The sequence below is a fragment of the Dama dama genome, chromosome 7 (genome assembly GCF_033118175.1).
Source record: "Dama dama isolate Ldn47 chromosome 7, ASM3311817v1, whole genome shotgun sequence".
In the NCBI taxonomy this organism is placed as follows: domain Eukaryota; kingdom Metazoa; phylum Chordata; class Mammalia; order Artiodactyla; family Cervidae; genus Dama; species Dama dama.
The window spans coordinates 45,038,449-45,049,217 of NC_083687.1; positions in this window are offsets into that span (position 1 = coordinate 45,038,449).

Genomic DNA, 10,769 nt, shown 5'->3' on the forward strand with positions numbered 1-10,769 from the left:
GCTGCCTGTAACCCTGAGCAGAGTTCCCTGTGTTCTACACTAGGTCCTTGTTGCTCATCCATTTCACATATAGTGGTGTGTACATGTCCATCCCAAGTGCCATACCGATCCCTTCCTCCATCCTTACTCCCCTGGCAACCATAAGTTCGTTTTTTAAGTCTGTGAGTCTCAAGAGTATTTAATTTTGTAAAAACGCTCATAAGAAAACTTCTTAAAGCAAACTCTGTTTACAGTTAACACTTTACATTTATCCAGCGATCACCTCCGCCCCTGAAGAACTTTGACTCCAGTAGGGGATGTGAGCAAAACTGCGTGAGGAGGAGTTCCTGCCGCCGCCGTCTGCTGTCCAGTGAGTGAACGTGGGGCTTGAGTGAAATCCACAGAAAAGTCATAGACGTTTCACTTCGCCTCATTCATGAGCCACGTACCATTACGAACCATATAAGTTTGTACAACTTTTCGGTAGAATAAAGGTTATAAAGTCAAGTGATGTTAGTGAGTCCCAGCTCCAGAAAGGAGGAGGAGCGGTCTCCCCACAGGAGGGTGGTCGAGGTAAGTGCTCCTGCCGCCTCCCACCGCAGCGCTGAGAGAAGGGGGCGCAGGCCCCGCAGAGCAGGGGCGTGGCGGGGAAGGGGGGGTGCCTGGGGCTCCTGGGGAGGAGGGGGCTCCAGGGGCCAGGGCTCCTCTGAAAATTCTGGTCAGGGTCTCAACGAGTGGAAAGGGAAGACAATGGCCCTACTGCTAAGGGGTCAAAATTAAATGCAAGTATATTCTGTCCAACCCTGTTTGGTAAAGCCTTGCCTACTATATAGGGTGTCATTTTGGGCTGTGGGGTTTGTTTTGGTTTGTTTTTTGAGTCAATCAGATTATCAACAGTTTTCCTTATTAGAAAGCAAAACGGCTCCCTCTGGAAACAGCAGGGTTTAAGGCCGACTGGGGGGACACAGAATCGGTGAGGATCCAATTTCCTTTTAATGTCAGAATTTTATATTACTCAGAGCTCAGTATTTTGAAAATGTTTCTGCCCACTGTGTCCTGTGAGAAGCACAGCTCCCAATGAAAACACCCATTGAAAATATCCCTGTGTTCCCTTTTTTCAAGATGTTTTGTCGAGATCGTGCAGAAACTGGGGGTTTCGCTTGTGACAAATGTGTGGGGTTCTCCCTCTGCCTTGGAAAACTGGGATTTAACGTCATTACACTGAGTTCCTGCTGAGTCCCTCCCACAGTGTCGCCTGAACCCCTGGGGGTGCTCTCCAGGTCTGAGAGGAGGGACCGCAGGGGTGGGCGTGTGTGGCTTTTGCCTGATGATAAGTGGAACTGACAGATGGTACCTTCGTGGGCTTGTGTGTGTGTGTCTGAGGCCACTTCGGGAAGTGAGGTCAGGGTTCATGAGAATAAAGGGCTTTTTTTTTTTTTGTTAACGGAAAGTTTGCCTGCAAACTGTCGTCAACCCTTAAATCACACGGTGTGTGGAAAGACCTCTGAGACCTGCGTCCTCTTTCGCTCCGGGTGTGAGACACTGGCCTGGTCTTGAGCGGCTGAGTGTCTGCCCTCTACTCTGACTGGCCTGGTCATGTGGTCAGCAGGTCCCCCAGGACTGTGGTTCGGTTCCCCCTCCTCCCCCCAGAAAGTGTGGGACGTGGAAGGATGTCCGTGCAGATGGGAGGGTAATGACGGAGCCTACGTGCCCGGGACTAGGTCCCAAGTGGCAGCCTCTGCAGGTGGGTGGGCCCCGAGAGGTCTGGGCAGGAGCAGGGAGGCGGCCTCGGGGAGGGGCAGGGGTGTGAACGGCCTGCCACAGGTCCCAGAGGAGAAGTAGTTTTTGTCATCAGCTGGGTGTTCTAGAACTAGAAGGGCCAAAAGGCCCTTTTTTCTGCCTTGACGGGGAAGAGGGTGTTTTTGTAGCAGGACCTGGTGGCGTTCCCTTCGGTGGATGGAACAAAGCCCTGTTTCTGCTTTAGAACCAGTGCCAAGTGAAACTGCCCGCGGCTCCTGGCGGGAGGCCAGATGGAGGAGGAGGGAGTGGGCGAAGGCAGGGGTGAGGAGGGCAGAGGGGAGGCACTGTCCTGGAGGCCTTCAGGCCAGGGTGGGGCTGCCTTTCTGCCTTCCTCAGCAGACCCTCCCTTTCCTCTCTGGTCTGCCAGCCTCTCCTTCTGGAGGTTGCCGAGTGAGTGGACAGTTCGTCACTAGGTGAGGTGACAATTCCTCACTCCTGGGAGCTGGCGTTATTGCGGGGCCACCACCTGGGGTAGGGTGGGTGGAAAATATGTTCGAGAGGACATGGAAAAAAAATCCTTCGAGAAGCTTGTCCTGACCAAACAGAACTCCCTAGTAGAATATCTGTGTTCAGACCTCAAAATCACCCCTAACACGTAGGGATCACTTGAGTGTTTACCAGGAACTTATACACACACATGCTTGGGCCTGCTGGAGCTCAAGCTGACCTCTGACCTCCCTTTTGGACTCTCTTTGGTCATCTCTCCCATCGCCCTTCTTTCCCTGAAGTGTTAACAAGGAGCAGCCGGATGTTGCTGGAAATGTTAGCGCCTCTGCCTTACCCCCCTCCCCCCACCCACCACCCTTGGATTTAATGCCGTGAGGCTTGTGAGGGTGGCCACGAGGAGGAGAGCTTTGGGTAGTTTCCTTCCCACTGTCAGAAGACTGCATCCTCACCTTCCATCTCTCCCCCTTGCGTTCTGTGTGGTTCACTCGTTCTCTTTATTCTCATTCGATCATGAAGTCCGTTTGTGCACCCTCCCAGTTATGGCCCCAATACAGGCACCTTCCCAGTTAGTGCTACTGCTGCTGCTAAGTCACTTCAGTCATGTCTGACTCTGTGCGACCCCATCCCTGGGATTCTCCAGGCAAGAACACTGGAGTGGGTTGCCATTTCCTTCTCCAATGCATAAAAGTGAAAAGTGAAAGTGAAGTTGCTCAGTCATGTCTGACTCTTCGCGACCCCATGAACTGCAGCCTACCAGACTCCTCCGTCCATGGGATTTTCCAGGCAAGAGTCCTGGAGTGGGGTGCCATTGCCTTCTCCGTCCCAGTTAGTGGTCCAGCCTAATTGCTGAGGAAGCCGTATCTGCTCCACTGGAGCTCGTAAGCCCACAGGGAGGACAGACATTGAACAGTACATGTTTTGTTCTCTCCGTCTTGAGGCCCTCTCACTCCTGAGTTGCCGCACAGGGTGGAGGTGGCCTGGGTTCTCCCAAAAGGTCCCAAGGAAAGTTACTCTGCGATGCGTGGTTCTTCCTTCCCTCCTCTTATTCGTAGAAGAGGTAACGAAAGAGCCTTGGTAGGGATGGGTGTTGGGGAGGCTCTGAACCTCTGCCCCAACTCATCAGTTCTGTGACCCAAGGAGACCATTCAGTCTGTGTCTGTTTCCCCATCACCAGGCAGGAAAGTACTAGAATGGCTTAAGTCCTCACCTTGCCTGTGAGCATCAGAGGAGTTTAATGTGAAAGCACTTGAAGAAGCACAGAGCTTTTTGACATTTTGAACAGCCTGGTTTATGAGAGCGTGGCTCAGGTTCCGCTTCCGTCTGCATCGGCTCTGTGCTTCCAGGCCTGTCTCCACGCTGCCCGCTCTGAAAAGCGTCCCCTCCTCCGTGTCCTGGCTGCAGGTGTCCTTTCCTGCCTCTGAGCTTCTGTAGTATTTCATGCGTGCTTGTTCAGAAGTCTCTGGTTAGGTCTTGAACTTGCATTCTGCTCCACGTGGTTTCTCTCTGAAAAGCCGGCTTGTTGCTTGCAAAAGGGCTGTGTCCCCTTTTGTACACATCTGCTTTAGCTAGTAGAGTTCTGCATGGGTGTTTTCTCCCTGAAACCATGCTGTGTCCCCTCCCCCGACTCCCCAGCAGCAGGACGTGCTGCTGTCCTCGTGGTCAGGAACACGCTCTCCCCACTGCAGGGCTATCTCCTCCCATTTCTGTGATCCAGCTCAAGCATCACCTCCTCCAGGAAGCCCTCCTGGCTCTCTGCCCCTTGGCTTCTGCCCCAGGCTCGTTTCCTTCCATGGTACACTGTGTCCTTTTCAGCACATTTAATGCATTGATTTATTATAACCTGTTTATATCCCACACTTGGCTTCCCTGGTGGCTCAGTTGGTAAAGAATACATCTGCAATGCAGGAGACTGCCTGCAGGAGACCTGGGTTCAATCCCTGGGTCGGGAAGATGCCCTGGAGATGGAAATGGCAACCCATTCCAGTATTCTTGCCTGGAGAATCTCATGGACAGAGGAGCCTGGTGGGCTACATACAGTTTATGGGGTCACTAAGTGTCGGATAAGACTGAGTGGCTAAACCACCACCACATATCTCACACTAGCCCGTGAGTCCCTAGAAGGTACAGATTGTGTCTTATTCTTTTCTTTTCCTTTGGTGTCAAGCACATCTCAGCCTGCCTGGCCTTCCCCTGAGTGACCAGGTGAATACACGAATGCCTGACGCCTCTGGTGACAAGTGATAGAATCTTGGTTCTGGAGCTAGCTCACTTAAGGGGACTTGATTACAAGGCACAGGGGTGAGGCCCAGAACCTGCCAGGGCTGGGGCAGGGACCTGGGACGGGACTCCAGCACACACTCGCTATGTGTGTGCTCAGTTCTCACTCCGCAGAGTTGAGATTACTCTGGTGGAAGATGCCTCCCCCTGCGGTCCTAAGTGTGTGGTGCCGTCCAGCCTGGGAGACAGGATCTTGGCCCCAATTCATACATCCCTGGGAAAGGGCCTGTCTTGGGTCTGGTGCTGGCTGTGGATCAGTCCTCCGTCACCATGGAGACAGGCTCATGGCCACCGGGAGCCTCGGGTGTCCATAGCAGTGCAGGGCTTGTGAGTGACAGACACTGCTCGGGGGCCACTGTGACGGGGAGACACTCCTTGGCAAGTCTGCTGACCAGGCTCTGCTCTTCAGAGGTGCCAGGAGGGTACAGGCGCCTTCCACTGTAAGCTGAGTCCGCGAGCGGTCTTCTTTACTGCTCACTGCTGGGTTCTGCCAACCCGTCTGAGGGTGGCATGGTCCACCCTCTCAGATGAGGTGGGCAGTGTTAGCAACCCCACGGGCAGCTTTGGCAAGTAATGTCTGGCATGGCCAGGTGTTTCCTTGGGAAGATCTCCTATCAAGTCTAATTCCAGAGGTCTACAGGAAGTCGGCTTTGCCCGCCTCCTTCCCCTGCACCTGGGTCCAGTCGGGGGGTGTGGGGGTGTGAGCGGCTGGCAGCAGCTCTGTTTGTTTGCCTCTGATTGCTCAGGAGGAGGTATGTGTTTCCCCGGGGCATCCAGCATCTGGGTCTCTGGACCCAGTTGGGCTCCGGCCAGACCTGGCAGCCCTTGGATGAACCTGGGTAAAGTCAGGGTTGGTGGCTGCTAAGGCTGACTGACTTCAGGACCAGGGTGGTGGGAGCATGCTTAGACTTCAGGAATGTCAACTGGAGGAAAGCCTGCCAGTCATCTGGTCAACTCCCGTCCCTGATACGCAGATAAGAAAAGTGAGGTTCCGCGTGGTGCTGGCAGGGTTATGTGAGGTCACCACTAGTAGCCAAGCAGATTTTAGAAAGATCCCAGGCAACCTGGCCCCATCTCTGTCTAGAGCATGCATCACCCATCCAAGCTTCTCCCTCCTCCTAAACACTGCCCCTACCTGTCCTCTTAACAACCCTTCGGTGCCTTCGGGGTGGGTACCATGGGGCGGTCTCCTCCCGTGTAACATCATAGTGACAGCGGGCACCTTACAGAACTGTTCAGAGTAGTAAGTGCAGAAGGACACACAGGACCCTCGCCTAGTGTCTGGCACAGTAAGTACTTAGTAAATGATAGGTGTTACTGTGTCACGAGCATTAATAGTTAAAATGTGAGCTCTCGTTGGAGAGAGGTGACACTGTGACTAACAGTCTCACTGAACACTCAGCATCTTGGAGGCGATGCTTCCTGGGAAATGTTCTAGGGGATCAGAGGGCCCATTGCAAGATCTTTAAGTCATGTGTTTGAATGTGGCTTCTTAAACTTTAAGGTGCGCGGGGATCCCCTGGGGCCCCTGTTAAAGTCTCAATTCTGCTTTAGCAGCTCCAGGGTGGGGCCCGAGTCATGCTCTTCTAATATGCTCCATGATGATATTGGTCCTTGGGGACCAGAGTTTGAGTAGTAAGGACCCCAGGGAATGTAGATTTCAGGTTGCAGCTAGTCCGAGGCCTAACCCTGCTCTCCGAAGAAAGAAACCACAGACGTGCTACCTGCCTAGGCCGTTTTATCGTTTTAGTCTGACTTCATTTCTAGGTGATGGGGATATCACTAAAGGTTTATAAAGCACTTGATCAAAACCTCAATATCATCAATTCATCAAAACCCAAATCTCAGTACTGAGATGCAGATTTCCTCTGTGAATCGTTGCCGCTCCTTACTGGGTCAGAAGTGGTTTCCCTCTAACCTTACTACAAATATACCACAAGAATAGCTCTGTGGCAGCCAACCAACCATGTCCATCCTCCCCTTCCTTACTAACCAAACCTTAATTTTATTTGAGGCAGGAGTGTATTAATAACACTTTATTTCCCAGTCTCTTGGGCAGAGAGGAATACACAATAAGATAGAAGGCAAAGTCATTAGTTAGGGTTTACAGAAAAGGTTTTTATTTAAAGAGGATTTACTCAGCTGGCAGGTTACCTTTTCTTTTACTTCTGCCTGGAATACATACATAATGACTGGCACTCCAGCAGCTATCTTGGAACATGAGGTAACCTCAAGGATGGAAGTCACAGGGTGAGGATGATGGTGCAAACAAAAAGAGCTGTGCCACATCTCTGATGCCACAAGCTCTTTCCTACTTTACTTCAGACTTCCTTTATGTTAAAAACCAAACGAAACCAGTTGTTTCAATGACTATTTGGCGGGTTTCTTACTGTGTGAAGGCCGCTGACCCCACCAGAGCAGGTGCAGTTTAGCAGAGCAGCGCTAGGTTAGTTGCTTCAGTCATGTTCAACCCCTTGCGACCCCATGGACTGTGGCCCACCAGGCTCCTCTGTCCATGGGTATTCTCCAGGCAAAAATACTGGAGTGGGTTGCCATGCTCTCCTCTAGGGGATCTTCGCGACCCAGAGATCAAGCCCACGTCTCTCATGTCTCCTGCATCAGCAGGCAGGTTTCTTTACCACTAGCGCCACAGGGGAAGTCCTTCGCAGGGCAGACATGCATTTAAATCTGTGTCTACAGCTGTCATCCTTCTGAGCACCCTTCATGGGATTCCCTAGTCATGTAGAGGCAAGGGAACTGGCTTGAGGGTCAGAAGCCTGGGGTGCTCAGCTTAACTTTGCCATTTCCTAGTGGTGTGATCCTGTTCCTTCAACCTCAGTCCCTGTAAAATGGGGATGACGGATTAGAAAGTCCAACTTGGTGCGAGGTGCGGAGCTCATTCTGCTGGTGTTGGGGTAGAATGGGGCTCAGGGATGATGGGGAGGTTGCAAAGACTATCTGGCTGATGCTGGTGTGAGCAGCAAGGGGCCGTGGAAGGTCAAGCTCGGGGACAGGCACTGATGCCCCTTTCAGTGCTCCCATTAGAGGTACCCCAAGGGCAGCAGAGCACCGTGGCTGCTGGAACCAGAAAGACTTGGACTCGGGGCCCGAGCGGCATCAGCGAGAGTCTGCTTTTGTTCACAGGAAGGAAGACAGCAGAAGTAGCTTTCAGCTGGTCCTTGAGAAGCCTTCCTCTGCTAGCTCATGAGCTCTGAGCTGAGGCTGCGAGGTGGCTCAGCAGCATCTCCGCGCCCCCACTGCTTTGCTTTTGAAACCCAGATGGTTGCACCCAGGCTTTTTGCTTGGAGCAGCTGGATGGGCTGGGGGGTCAGTGGTCAGTGTGCGTTCTCCCTCCTGCTGCCTGGAGCCTGCAGGGAGGTGTTTTCAGCCACAGCACAGCCGTCCACACTGCTTTCATCCAAATCAGAGCCCCTCCTTGCTGCGGATTTCTCTCAGCCATCTTTCAAACCTGAAGCCGGCACTCTGTCTTCCCCATCCCAGTTCCCTAGTTCAGCACCTGCTCCATGTCCTCTCACTGGGGCCAGCTGGTCCCGGGAGGGCACAGACTGGGTCCTGACGGTGAACTGAAACTGTCAAGAGGCGTCTTATCTCCCAGCGTGGAGGGCAGAGGCCCAACTGGGAGTGCTCAGGGGGGAACCGCTCATTGCGGGGCCCTGGGCGGGGGGTCCACTCCTCTGACCAGCTGCTAGATGGTCTGAAAATACCTGCATTTCCTCACTGTGACCTGTTCCTAGATTTTTTAATTTGATACGATTGAAATAAGGACTGTCAGGGCGGACACAGTACTCACGGGTCAGTTCCCTTGTTCTGGGATGACAAAGGTAACCAGCATGGTATGTACTTAAAATCCACTGCCCCATTTTAAAAAAATAAAATTGTAACTAAAAGTTTAAAGGGGACAGGGCTATGTGCACATGGGGATAGAAGGCAAGCAGGACAGGAAGGTCTGGGACACATGGCCACTTTCCCCCCAACCCTAGCCCCAAGTCACTTCTTCAGAAGCAGCTCAGACGTGAGTGTGGTGTTGCATATATTTTCTGATGAAAGGAGGGACACCACGGGGGTGAGTCCTGCCTGGCGTAGGGCTATGATAGCCAGGTTTGGGGGAGAGAACTGAGGAAGACCTAAGACGTTTAAACTGTGATGAGGGGCTTTTTCCTCTGTTGCCCTGGCTGGGAGGGTTTGGAGCAGAGAGGTGAGGCAGGAGCTGGTGGAGGGGACAGGAAGCAAGTAATTGCTGACTTGGAACAGTGTCCCTGCCACCCAGCATCAAGGCAAGCACGTAGTGTGTGAACGAGGCCAGCCCCCAAGGCCTTTTTATCCTCTTTGTGTTGTGCGGGGAGTTTCTGAGATAATTAGCTCATGTGTAAAACATTTTTATTTGTGTAGCTGAAGAGATGGGCTTGCCCTCTCCTGGGTGGAGACTGCTGAATCACAGGCCTTGTAAGGATGTACCCTCTTAGGGACCGGTGAGATGCCTGCTGGACGAGGTGTCAGTGACGACCATCCCGCTGCAGGCTGGTAGTATAAACAGAAGGGAGTTTTCTCCCTCCCTCCTCTCATTTGGTCTTTGCTGTTTTTTTAATTTAGCAACAACATGGTATCACCACGTGGGAAACAGAACCTCTGAGATCATGAGATGCAGAGTCTATTTGGAGAAAAGAAACGGGCGTGTGGAAGTCCAGCTCAGAGCAGCACACGTCTTAGCTGGTTGTCACAGCCTGGGAGAAGGGTCGATAAAATTCTGCTTTTGGGGTTTACCCTCTCTTTCTCTGCAAACGGGATTCAGGGGTTCATGTAACAAGGTCCCTTGGTGTTAACCTGTGGTGTTGCCCCACGAGTGATGAGCATGGCTGCCTATTTGTGAAATGACAGCATTTTTTGATCGATGGCATGCAAGGAGCTGAACCGTTTTCTTTAAAATCAAGACTGGCACACAGGAGAGGGCCTGGCTGCCCACCCAGGAGTGACTTAAGGGTCCGGTGTGTTCTTCCTCTGTGGAGTAGGCAGCACTCTGATCTCGTCCTGCCTTCCCTGCAGCTCGAGGTGGACCCGTGCTGTGCCGGGGCCTTGTTCGATGTTAGTTCCCTTGCAGGAGGTCATGAACACTGGCTGGCTGTCTCACCGGGGGAGGTCCCCACTGCTGGGCACGCAGACAGGCAGTGCTCAGGAGCGGGGAGGGACTGGGTGAAGGAAACTGTCTCCCTACTTGGAGGCTGGGAGGCCGTTGGTATCTTTCCTGGTCTGTGATATATCACCTGCGTCAGAAACTGGGATGATCGGACAGAAGCTGAGGAATTGTGAACTCGGCCAAGTGGAGGTGAAGTGAAGTGTGCATTGGCCCCCAGCAGGGAAGGCAGATGATGCTTTCGAGTCAAACACACTCAGCTTTGGAAGCCGCGCGGCATCGTGAGGATTATAGAAAATCATGCGTGAACAGGGAGCTGAGCTCAGCGCTCTGTGACAACCTAGAGGGGAGGGATGGGGGGTGTGGGAGGGAGGGGATATATGTGTACCTATGGCTGATCCACGTTGTTGTATAGCAGAAACTAACATAGTGTTGTAAAGGAGTTATATCCCAATAAGATAATAACACACAAAATCGTGCATGAAAATTGTGCAGTGTGGTGGATCCAGGAGTGTAGTAAGTGTATTTGCGAGCTGTGGGAGGTGGCAGCAATCAGGAATCAAGTGCCCAGACAGTTGGAGTTGGAAACGTGTACCACAGGGCACAACGAGTTGTGCGCAGCTTGTTGTTGTTCCGTTGATGGTGGTTACGCGTGAGTCGTCTGGTTACGCGTGAGTCGTCTGGCTTCGCATTATGGTTCCACAGTCACCAAAGTGAGACCTCTCTTGGACTCCATTCAGGGAAGCTTCCGTCCCTGAGGTGGTCACCACAGTCCAGCCACATCAACACCCCCTTCAAAGGGCTCCTGAGTCACGCACCCCATTGGGGTTGGCTCCCGGACCCCTCAGCAGGAAAACTGGCCATGCTGACTCCGAGGATGGTGGGCTGGAGATCAGGACTTTATTGCTCTGACAGCGGGCCCCTGCAGACGTCAGACAGGAGAGTGGTGCCCAGAGGCTCGTGTTTGGCCAGGGGGCTGGCGGCAGGACTGCAAGACTGTGACTGCACGCCCAGGCAGGTGAGGACCTTAATCACAGAGCAGTGGAATAGCTTCTGGAGCTAGTCAGCAGGTGTTCACGGTCCGCTGGAAGGTAATGCTGAGAAAGGAAGGAAGACA